The sequence below is a fragment of the Cebus imitator genome, unplaced genomic scaffold (assembly GCF_001604975.1).
Source record: "Cebus imitator isolate Cc_AM_T3 unplaced genomic scaffold, Cebus_imitator-1.0 Scaffold10, whole genome shotgun sequence".
In the NCBI taxonomy this organism is placed as follows: Eukaryota; Metazoa; Chordata; class Mammalia; order Primates; family Cebidae; genus Cebus; species Cebus imitator.
In genome coordinates, this window is record NW_016107325.1 from 2,265,313 (window position 1) to 2,276,791 (window position 11,479).

The 11,479-nt window shown below is 45.1% G+C and overlaps 1 protein-coding gene and 1 long non-coding RNA gene across 7 annotated transcripts in view; one reads left to right on the plus strand and one right to left on the minus strand.

Moving 5' to 3' along the window:
* ACVR1 (activin A receptor type 1) overlaps positions 1-7,291 on the minus strand; it is a 144,233-nt gene extending 136,942 nt beyond the window's left edge. The window contains exon 1 of one of the 6 annotated variants that reach the window (XM_017547246.2): positions 6,238-6,766. The gene's annotated coding sequence lies outside the window, so the exon portion shown is untranslated. Of the gene's footprint in view, positions 1-5,298; positions 5,659-6,019; positions 6,037-6,183; positions 6,767-7,274 lie in introns of those variants that run through there. The other 5 variants (XM_017547263.2, XM_037745285.1, XM_017547256.2 and 2 more) reach the window with 5 other exon arrangements.
* Positions 6,789-9,033, plus strand: LOC108317094. The gene is made up of 2 exons (XR_005203229.1): positions 6,789-7,169; positions 7,399-9,033. It is a non-coding gene; the product is annotated as an uncharacterized LOC108317094 (long non-coding RNA).
* The last annotated feature ends 2,446 nt before the right edge of the window (positions 9,034-11,479 follow it).

Below are 11,479 nucleotides of genomic sequence, written 5' to 3' on the forward strand. Positions count from 1 at the left end.
AAAAAAAAAAAGACTAGAATTTTTTTTAATAAAAATGGAGTATTAATTAAAAGGCGTAATATTTTTGTACACTTGTAATTCACTTTAACACATGTGCACATGTGTCTGTGTACCAGGTTATGATATAAAATGTACTGTTGAGTGTTAAAATGTTTTAAAAATACTGAAATAGAACATTTATGTTTATATAAAGTAATCTCTGCTGACTGAGCTTTTCTGTTTTTTACAAGGCCAGCCCTGTAAGGTATTTGTTCTTGCCATCTATTGTTCATAACAACTCAGGTTCTTCAAGTTCAAAATAAGCATGTGAAATAGCACTGGGCACATGTGTCCCTTACCATCTTCCTTACTTCTGAAAAGGAAGGTAAGTGTCGCTCTAGATAGCCACCTACACTTTCCCTCCTATGCATATTTCTATCTTGTGTAAGTCCCTGACATCAAGACAAGGGATATTCATCCCTAAGCTCCAGCCTTTATGGTCATGTTTGCTTATATGCATTAACCTACTACTTACAGGAGTAAATCAAGCACATGTTATTTTCACCCCAAGCGTAGCCAACATTCATCAATAGCTGCAATAGTGGAAGTTCTGGAACTTGGTTTATAACATCACCTCAGCCCATTCCTTCTATTCCAGAATGCTTTTTCTGAAGTTCTTCTTATTGCACATTTTCCTCAGTACCCATTTTCCCAACTCCAAGTGTCATCCCACTTCCAACATCCAACTTTGTCCAAGGTCACCCCGCTTTTGTTCTCCCCTCTGTACATTTCTCAAGGTCAAGATTGTATTTTTGGAGTGCCTATCAATATTCTTTCATAACTGACTAAAAAAGAATCCCCCAAATCAGAGAAATCTTACTTTTCAATGGCATGGTGATGTTAATAGCCAATCTTGGTTTTCATAGATGAGCAAAAACACACAGCCATCAAGTATTCACAGCCCTTAAAACCTATCAAAAGAGGAGTTTACTTTGGATTCCATCCATTTTCCAAAGAGGTCATCCACATTCTTCCCCCTCTCACATAAGCATTGCCCACCACTATATTTTCACTATTAAGTGTTTGGAAACATATGCAACAGGAAAAAGTCAGAGTAAAGTAATCAATTCACTGAGTGCTTGGGTCCTAACTGCGGGATATAAAAAATTAGTGAGATATTCTTCCCAAAAATGGAAGCATCACCCTTAAACATAAAAACAAAGAGAGAAACATATGCTGAAACAAACACAATAAATGTTTGCGGAATTGACTAAGCACAGGTTACAACATTAAGCTCTAACAAGAGGTATCAAAAGCAGTTCCTTCTATGTAGTGTCTTTCGTCCCCACTTTCCAAACTCATCCTTACAGTGACTGGTATCATCTTGTCCAAGATTTGCCTAATTCCCTGGAGGACTGAGTCCCTTTCCTCCCTTAACATGAAATCATCTATTCGTTCTCTCGGCAATTAAAAAACTATTTATTCACCGTGTGGTCTACGCCAGGCATTGTGTTAGGTGCAAAAGTTACCCAGAAGATGAATAGGACTGTCCCTACCCTCAAGGAGCCCAGGGAGAGAATCTGAAAGGTTTTTAATTGGTGAAGGGGAATGACTTGTGTAGAAAGAATCAATGGAGGAATGAACAACTTGAAGCCCTTGTCCTCAAAGAGATCAATCATGTCCCAGAATAAGAAATGGGGATGATACAACCTAGTAGACTGTCAAAAAGCAAAACGGCAAAATCCTGAAAGCATTCTTGCTTGCAATAAGATTACTCTAAGCCTTGAAGAATTTTGGTTCCCCCAAAAAGGAGGGGGTGGGGGCCACTGCAGAGACCAGAAAGGCCAAGGTTTGGCCTCAAGATAAATGAGAACTGATCTTGGGAGATCCCTCAGGACATGTAGGCTAAATGTGGTCCCAACCCCTCCCCCTCTTCAAATCAACCTTCACCTACTGCACAAACCTCCACACAATTAGGAAGATTGAAATTAAAAGTTACTTTCCCAGTCACAGAAATAAAGGCCAAATACCCAGAGTCAACAATGAAGCAACTCCAATGGGCAAAGTGGAATGTTGGTCAGAGTGTGAAACCCAAAAATCAAACAACTCAATAGCAGTGGCTCTGGAAAACAAGGCTCTCATGGATCACATAAGAGTCTTTATACATATAAACAATCCCACATTTCCAGAACTGCCTAGAAGAGCACAAGAATATTATTCAAATGTGCAGTCAGTTTGAATATTAGGGGCAGAGGGTGTATTTGTGTTAACTCAAAAAAGGAAGCTGCCGAATCAACTATTTTGAGAGTGTGAGTTCAAGTAAAACTACCTCCCATCTGAACCAAAGGCTGTGATGTGCCAACCACACCAAATTGATGAGGCTCTTTCAAAAGGAGTCTTTCATTTGAATGTCCTTCCAGTAGACAAATCCTAGTCTGGAACTTCTGATTCTTAAACTTAACATGGCAAGCAAGAGCAGTCTATGGCCAAATGCTAAAAATGAAGAGGTAAATCTTCCATTTGGTTCTTCTAAGAGCTAGAATTGGCCACAGAAAGAAACACAAAGTTTTCACTCCAAAAGATCAAAGGCGGCATTCTGTACCAGGAAACCCAATTCCAAATCCTCATTTCCAGGAATAAAGCCACAGTGCCCAGTGCTTGCTTAGGAAAATAACACAGGAGATTCTGTGGATTCCAATTAAAATTTCTGATGGCTTTTATTTCCCAGCCTCACCAGTTTAATGTTGTTAACATTTCAGCCAAGCCCTCCTTTAAACTTAAATACTGCTTCCAGCTCTGAATGGTCACATCCTACTACTGAGTAAAAAGGAAAGAGTCTTAACACTTCACAACAGCATTCTTTGCCCCATCCCAAGTGCTAGATATCTGAGACAGGGTGATGCTGAAAAGTGCCAGCTTCAGCCCAGCCTGGGTCTCCCATAACTGCAGCCAGGGGAAACCTCACTGCAGCCCACGCTGCTGAGTTGCAATATTGGAAATGAGAGTAGAAGTGAGCGGGCACACCTCAACCTTATTCAAATATAACAAACAGTGAGCTTGCTTTACAATGATTTCCTGGGGTCTCGTCGATCAGCCAATAGTTCTTGTGTGCCTACTGCACACAAGGCACCAAACTAAGTCTACAGTCAGCACAGCGCAGTAAAATAGTCCCTAAGTAAACATTACGTTAATAGTTATGTGTTTAATTTTCTTTCCCATTTCACCAAAAAAAAAGTATGTATCGTGTATGCAGCAGATAAAGTCTAAAAATAAAATCAGCACCTATGAACCCATCGCCCAATCCAAAAACCAGAACATCACCAATACTGCATCATCTACCTACCTCCTCCATTTTTATTACAGGTCCCTGCAACATACACACACTCCACATAATCATTATTCTGAACTCGGGGTTTCGATGCAAGTATAGATGCATATTTAAGATTATCTCCTATTCCTAACGAGTTGAGTTGGCTTTCCAAATACGGAAGTAATACATAGTTTCCTCTTTTAAAATGATGTTTTAAGGTTATTTTCTTTAAGTGGATCTTGCTTTAAAGAAAAACATTAATAAAGTGGGACTCAGCCATGGTAAACTCAGAAGACAGTACAGTATGTGAGTGAATGAAGTTTGACAATCGCTGGCAAATGTGACCAAGAACATGAGTTCTGAAGTCCTACAGATCCCTGGTTCAAATCCCCACTTTACCACTGAAATTTGCCAAGCCTCAATTTATTACTGTAGAAGGGTAAAATAATAATAAGACATACGGTGTTTGTGGAAATGTCATGAAAAAGTACATGTAAAGAAAGAGCTGAGCACAGTGCCTGCCACATATCCAGCACCCCTAAACTGTCCTTCCATTAAAGTAACCCAAACATAGCAAAGAGTTTTGCCACCATCAGTGGTTTGCTTCTCCAGAGTTCCTACTGAGTTGGGCATGAGATCTCTTCACATAAAAATAAATCAAGATGCAGGGATCCAAGAGCAGAACAAGCCACAGAAGACAGCTCCCAGTCCCAGCATTGATTCCATCTTCACCTCATGACCTTGAAGAGCAGGATCATTTTTCAAATCCATTTCTGTCCTGTTCCCCCCTCCCCTGGAAGACTGGACTACTCAATCCAAGCCTGAAAATTACCTAGAAGCGATCATGACCATTACAGGACTAGTTCAGTCCAAACTAGGGCAAAGTACAGGCATAACCTCTATCTCCTGACTCAATCTCTGTTAAACCTTCCTTGGACACATGGAAGAAAATCTGGTAAATCACTGCTTTGAAAAAAAATTCATTACAATGCTATTAAACAAATTAAGTTCCTCACTTCTGAAATCAATACATTACATTCCTGAATATGGCAACTTTACTCTGTATCCTTAATATTCCTTAAAATTACTTAGAGATAACAAGAAACTTACTTGGATTCAAATGATCACTCTCTTCTAAGGTACAAAAGTTGTAAGACTACTACCTAAATCAAGTTTTATTTAAAACCACCCTCTCCATTTCAAGTACAACTCAACAACACAGCTGAAAAGGGAGGGTGTGAACCCAATCTACAACCGTATCAATCCTTGGTCTTTGTCACCTATATAGAATTTATCTCTATATCACTCACCACCTGTGAGTACCTGCATGAAGGGTAATAGTAGAAATACTATTATCCAACACGCAGTTACATCAACTGAAGGCCTACATTTCAGCTTCAAAAGAATTCAATTTTTTAAAATTCCAAGACAGAAAACAAAAACAAGCAAATCATAAAATAAGTGATCCAAGTCCCATCCAGGCATAAAATAACCTCCTGACCCCACTGTCCCCATCAGTAGAATGGATGAGAACCGTATTTCAAAGTTAAGCGGTCTGCACACTATAAAGCTGCATGGCGAGGCCGAAGTCTGAGGTCAGCACAAGTCTAGTGTCTGCTGGCTGTCCAAGCCTGGGCCCCTGGCCAGCAACCCACCTCCAGAGACAAGTGCCAGGACATACTATAGTGTTTCCATTTAAGGACCGCCACTTGGATCAGCCCATCTCTGAAATTTCTTAACACCACCTTTCCAGGAAGAATTTTTTTGGGGAAAAGGGAGGTGGTGTCTATTTTTTGCCACCGCCTTCCCTTGGGCTGTCAGAGCAATCTGCATCTCCGGGACAGGATTCTTTAAAACCACTGGGTTATGTCTCAATTCATGGGCCTCTTTTCAAAAATATGGACAAACATGTATGGAACCGACCCTTTTGCCCACCATCTAAGTCTTATCATACATCCCTCAAAAAAGAAAGAAAAGCCCAACAAAATTGACAAGTCCATTGTATTTACCTTGCTGCCTCTCTCCAGAAGCCAAATTCATGACAACTTTTTAACCAAGACTTTTCTTCTGCTACTAAGTGGAACGTTTTCTTCTCTAAGTAGCTTCTCTCCCATGCAAGCAGCGTTCAAATCTCCAGGGGAAAGGAGGGGTGGAGAGGGGGTGGAAGACTATCTGGCACAAACTGGACAGAGCTGAGCCGGTTTAGAACCCGACGGAAGTTACTGAATCCAGCGGCCCCAGAGGCCCACATCTCTTCTTAGAGCGCCCGAGGTTCTAGCCTCACTGTTTTGGTTACAATGTTGAAGGAAGGGTTTTAAACTTGGCAAAGTACCGTGCAACATCTGTAACCACATTTGCCTTCTGGGGATCGGAAGATGAATCCCACATTCCTGGCTTTGAAGCTTTTTGAAACTGCAGCTAGGAAGAACCGAGGGAGGGAGGGAGTTGAGCAGAGTTTATTGGCTGTCTCTCCAGCAGAAAATTCCTCTTGGAAGAGACGGATATTTTGAGGGTGGGGGAGATTCGCCTATCTATCTCCTTACTCTCTACCAAGCTCAGCTAGGAAGGTGAGCCCCGTGGCCCCGCGGCCAGATCGATTTAGAAGTCAGAGTCGCACACCCTGAAGGAGTTCACAACAGACACACACACACCACACACGCACACACACACGCACACACCCCAGTGCAAACCTAAGACCCCCGCTCCACGCCTCTGCTCCCAATCCCTTACCCCACCGGCAGTTCAGGCCCAAAGCAAGACAGTTTTGTTCCGCGGCGGCTTCCCCCACGGAGAGGGGATCAAGCTTGGGGGAGAAAGGAATGAAAGCGAGGGGGAGGCACCGCAGACGCCCACCCAGCCACCCCCGATCCCTGCCTCTTCTCCGGCTAGGCTACCTCCTCCCTCGGTCCGCCCGGCTCCAGCAGGCGCGGCCGGCGACCTGCGCTCACCTCGGGTCCCGCCGCGGCCGGGGGCTGAGCCGGGGGAGGCGGAGTGCGAGGCAGCCGGGCGCTGCAGGTCGCCGCGGCGCGGCGCGGGGCGGGGCGGGGCGGTGCAGCCGGCTAGGGAGCCCGGAACTCTGCGGGGCCGGGGGCTGGGGGACGAGGGCCAGCCCCGAGCGGCGGCGGCTGCTGCGGCTGCGGCGGAGCGGTGCGTGGGGCGGGGGCTTCCCAGCGCTGGGGCCGGCGCGGCTGGCCGAGGAGCAGGCTGGCAGCAGCAGCGGCGGCAGCGGCAGCCACCCGGGGAAAGAGCCGGGGGAGGGCGGGGAGGCGGGGTGAAGAGGAGGAGGAAGGGGAGGAGGGCGGGCGGAATAAACTTCCCAAGGCGCAGAGGCTCGGGCTGGGAGCACCGCCGCGGGCGGGGCGGGCAGGGGGGCGGGGGCTTGCCCCCGGGAGCCGTGGGGGAGACGGTCACAGAGAGTAGAAAAGTTCCCCCAGCGCCGAGGGGGAGGCTGCGGCGGCGGCGGCGGCTGCAAAGAGCAGGAGCCGGAGCGGGAGGAGCGGGAGGAGGAGGAGGAGGAAGTGGCTGCGGAGCGCTCGGCCAATGAGTGTCTGGAGCTGTGATTAACCAGGCAGCAACACATCATTTCCTCCCGGCGCGGATCCAGGGAGCCGGGAGGGAGAGAGGAGGCGGCGGGGCGGGGCCGTCCCCGCGCCCCCTGCAGGCGCCCGGCCGAGGGCGAGCCCGCCGAGCCCCGCCGAGCCTGACCGCGCCGCCCCCGGCGCGCCTGGCGCTGTCTGGCCCGTCGCTCTGCCCGCCGGGTGGAAGCTGCGAGCGCGCCGCCCGCGGGGCTACTCGCAGGCAACGAGGCAGGCCGGAGCCGGGCTCCTGTGGCCGGGGTGGGAGGAGAAGAGGCGGCGCGGCGGCAAGAGTGAGTGCCCAGGTAGGCGCGGGCGGGGCCGTCTGGACAGCTCCCGGGGGCGCGCGGGGCCGGCGGGCGAGCGGGCGGGCTGTCTCCGGGGACTAGGGACTGCGGGCGGCCACTTACTCGAGCCCTTCTGGTCAGACTTGGGCTGGATCCTCAGAGAGAAGCGTCGGCATTCTCATCCAGGCCATCTCTGACCTGCCTTCAAATCCCCTTCCACCTTCCACTTTGCTCATTTCCTTTCGAGGTCTAGGGTTATGCAAGAGCTTGCCATGTTCGCAGTTGGCTTCCTTAGTGCTAGAAATAAGCAAGGAGGAGCTTCTGCAGTGATCTAGCCCTGTCCTAGGCGCCATGGGAGCTTGCAATAGAAAGGCAGCAACATTCTCCGCCGCAGAGAGGCTGACAACCTCGGTCCGTAAATACACAAAAACACCCCAGCGTGCTAATATTACCCAGAGCATCAAAAAGGCATGCAAGGATCAAATTTTGCCTGGTTCCTGCTGAGTGTAAAGGAAAGCACCAAGCCATTTTCTCTGCCCTCTAGAAGCGTATAATGTACAGCCCTATCACAGAGCAAAATAAAAACATGAAACCTATAAATGGGAATGCCATAAAATATTTTTATCTCTACAGGTTCATTCATGCAGAGGGCATTTATTGGGTGACTGCAGTACTGCAAAAGGTTGCAAAGGAAATGGAAGATCTGGTCCCTGCAGGTTGAGAGTTTACAATCTAATTAGAAACACAAGGCGAATGTACGTGAAACAACTAGAATCCCCAGCTGTAAGGAAAAGATGAAGTAGGTGGGGGCATTTTTTTCATAAAGAGAAGAGCTATGTACCTATATGATCGGTGAGAATTAGGAGAGGCAAGTTCAGTAAAAATCAAGGCAAGAGCACCTATATGTATCCCTGCTCTATAGAATTCTATAAGAGGGCCTTCATTGTCACTTGGTCAGCTCTGCCACTTACAAACTGTTTTGACCTTGGGCACATTTTTAACCTAAAAAGGGAATAAAGGTTGTCTCCTGAGGTGGTTGTGCAGTTCAAATGAGATTACAAACGTGGAAGCTTGTCAAGCTCAATCATGTACATTAATGGAGTCCTCATTGTACAAACTGGCCCCTTCTTTGTAACCTTTAGAGTTCCCTCCTAGGCTGTAAGCTCCAAGAGGGCAGGGACCACGTCTGGTTGTATTCACCATGTATCACTATGCCTAGCAGAAGGGTTCATGGGAGCGTTCAATAAAGTTTTGCTGAATAGGTAAATAAATGAATTAATGAATCCTGTTATGCTTTGAACAGTTCCTATTACCTGTTCCTTAAGCAGTTCCTTCAATAGTGGTCTTATTGTATGGCTGGCTTAGTGAAAACCCTGTAACTCAATCCTCCTGTGACTAACTTGTGTGCCAGGAGACTGGGAGAATTCTGGGTGGTACTGTCAGAGGCATTCAAACCAGAGCGACTCCATTTTGAATGAGGGCTAGGAAAATGAGGCTGAGACTTGCTGGGCTGTGTTCTCAGAACATTGGGCATTCCTAGCCTCTGGATGTTTACAGTATGGGAACAAATTAATCCTGTTTACTCAACAAACCCAGACATGGACGTGTCCATATATCCCCATAACTGGAAACCGAAGGTGTTCATAATTTTGCTTTAAAGATAATAATATGGATTCTTGCAAAATATTTAAATTAATTAAGAAAATTAATTCTTTATCACAGACTCTGGTAGCAGAGCACAACTCCCCATATAAGCAAGTGTTGTACCTAGGGTGGATTTGTTCTTGTCTTACTTTTGGGAATGTCCTACTCTGTCGATGGAGTAGCTGTCCTTTGTCCTTTCATCACTTTACTTTCTTAATAAACTTGCTTTTACTTGGCACTGCGGACTCGCCCTGAATTCTTTCTTGCGTGAGATCCAAGAACCCTCTTTGGGGTCTGGATTGGGACCCCTGCCCTATAACATATTTCTGGTGACCGCAGAAGGGACTATAGTGCAGAAACACTGACTCAGTGGCTACCTTTGAGTAAGTGTTGGGGTCCTGTAACATATTTCTCATGACCCAGATGGGACTATAGTGCAGAAACCCTGACCCAACAGCTACCTTTGGGTAACTGTCGGGGTCCTGTAACAGTATTTGTTGCCTTTTAACATAAATGTGTGTGTGTGTGTGTGTGTGTGTGTGTGTGTGTGTAACTGTTGGGGTCCTGTGATAGTACTTGTTGCCTTTTAACATAAAGAGTGTGTGTGTGTGTGTGTGTGTGTGTGTGTGTGTGTGTGTAAAGCAAGAGGCTCCTCCACTAGGCTGTGTCCTTTGGAGGAGCCTCCACACAAGCCCTGTGCACACAAGGATCCAGCACTTTGGCTTGGACACCTTAATCCGGGTGTCCAAGATTGGCACTATTGACATTTTGCACCGGGTAATTGTTGTGAGTGCTGTCCTGTGCATTGTAAGATGTTTGGCAGCATCCTTGACCTCTCCTCACTAACTGCCAGGACATCCTCCCCACACAGTTGTGACAACCAATAATGTCTCCAGACAGTGCCAAATATCTCCTGGGAGGGGGTACAAAACTACCTCCTGTTGAGAACCACAACCTTACTCTAAGATCTAATCCATTGATTGAACTCTGGTGGAAAATCACACCAGTAAAGTTACTTGGAAGGTATCTTCTGTTATTCTAAGATTGCAGATCTCCTCAATCATATGTTTCAAGGAGCACGACTCTTGCTAATTAATTGCCTGCTGCATAGTGAATTGGCATCTCTTCTGTTTTCTACATATCCTCCTTCTTTACGCCCAGATCAACATGTTCATTTCTAAAAGTCAACAGCTTTCAAAAACTATTAGGAAACAGGGTCTTGAGCAACCTAAGAGTCCTGTATGATATTTTTCTATAAAATTGGAATTTGTTTTATAAAATGTTGCAGACAGCTTCTGTTACAGTCTGTTAAGCTTTTAAACTTACAAACAATAACCAGATCCTCTCTGCACTCAGATTGCGATACAATAAGTATATAAGTCATAATTTTTAAAAATCACTTTAACATATTTAACCACATTGAGTACTTTTCTTTCATCTGAGAAACATTTCTTTTTGGTTTCAGAGAGAGGTTTTATTTCATAATGGGAAAAAAGAACATGTTTTCTTCGTCGGGTACAGTGGCTTATGCCTGTAATCCCAGCATTTTGGGAGGCCAAGGCAGGTGGATAACCTGAGGACAGGAGTTCAAGACTAGCCTGGCCAACGTGGGGAAGCCCTGTCTCTACTAAAAATACAAAAATTATCCAGGCATGGTGGCATGTGCCAGTGATCCCAGCTACTCAGGAGGCTGAGGCAGGAGAATGGCTTGAACCCAGGAGGCAGAGGTTGCCGTGAGCCAAGATCATGCCACTGCACTCCAACCTAGGCAACAGAGTGAGACGCTGTCTCAAAAAAAAACAAGTTTTCTTAAAATCTATAAAGCAAAATTCAGCTCAGTTATCAACTTCTAGAAGCAAATTCTTCAGAATATTGGTAGGATATAGTTGGTGATGATTCATGAAAATCCTGATGGATTAATGTGCTGTAACTAATAAAGGTTTCTTGAAAAAAAAAAAAGATTAATAGTGGAAGGAACAAACAAATTCAGATTAAGTCCATTCACTAAGTAATAGGCATGTAGAACCAAAAAAAAAAAAAAAAAATTTGTGATATGAACAGACATTTTTGTCAGCAAACAGTATCGTCCATCTCATTAAATACGTAAGGTTATTTGAGGTGTTGGTTTTATAGTTTTTTTTATATTTAGCTTTAGTTTCATAGTTGCATAATGGTTACAGTATATGCAGATGAGTTTATATCTAGTTTAGTGATTGTTCACATTTAAATTGAGCATTGAAGACTGGGTAGACATCCACACTGCCTAGAAAAATGGCAGAGGTTGAGGGTTGAATGTGGTATATGGTAAAATAATCCTCCAATTTCTGTTTTGTTAGAATAAGAATAATGACACATACTCCTGGGGGGGGGTCTCCAGGTTCCTGATGAATTCTTGAAATTTGTGCTTTTGCTTCAATCACAATGTTTTTAAAACAATATATTAAGTTAACATTGTGTATACTGTGGATCATATGAGTGTCTACCATGCAATCACGACCCCTGCCTTTTTTGCTATGTACCTAAAAGGACATGTACCTTATTTAAATGAAGTTTTAATAAAAATAAGGCATTACTGAAGGTTCATAGTAATGTTTTTTAAAAGGTACCTACATTTTACAGCTATGCATATCACTCAAGTGTGAGAAATACTAGCCCAGCTGCATCAGAACTGTTCCTGGAGAGTA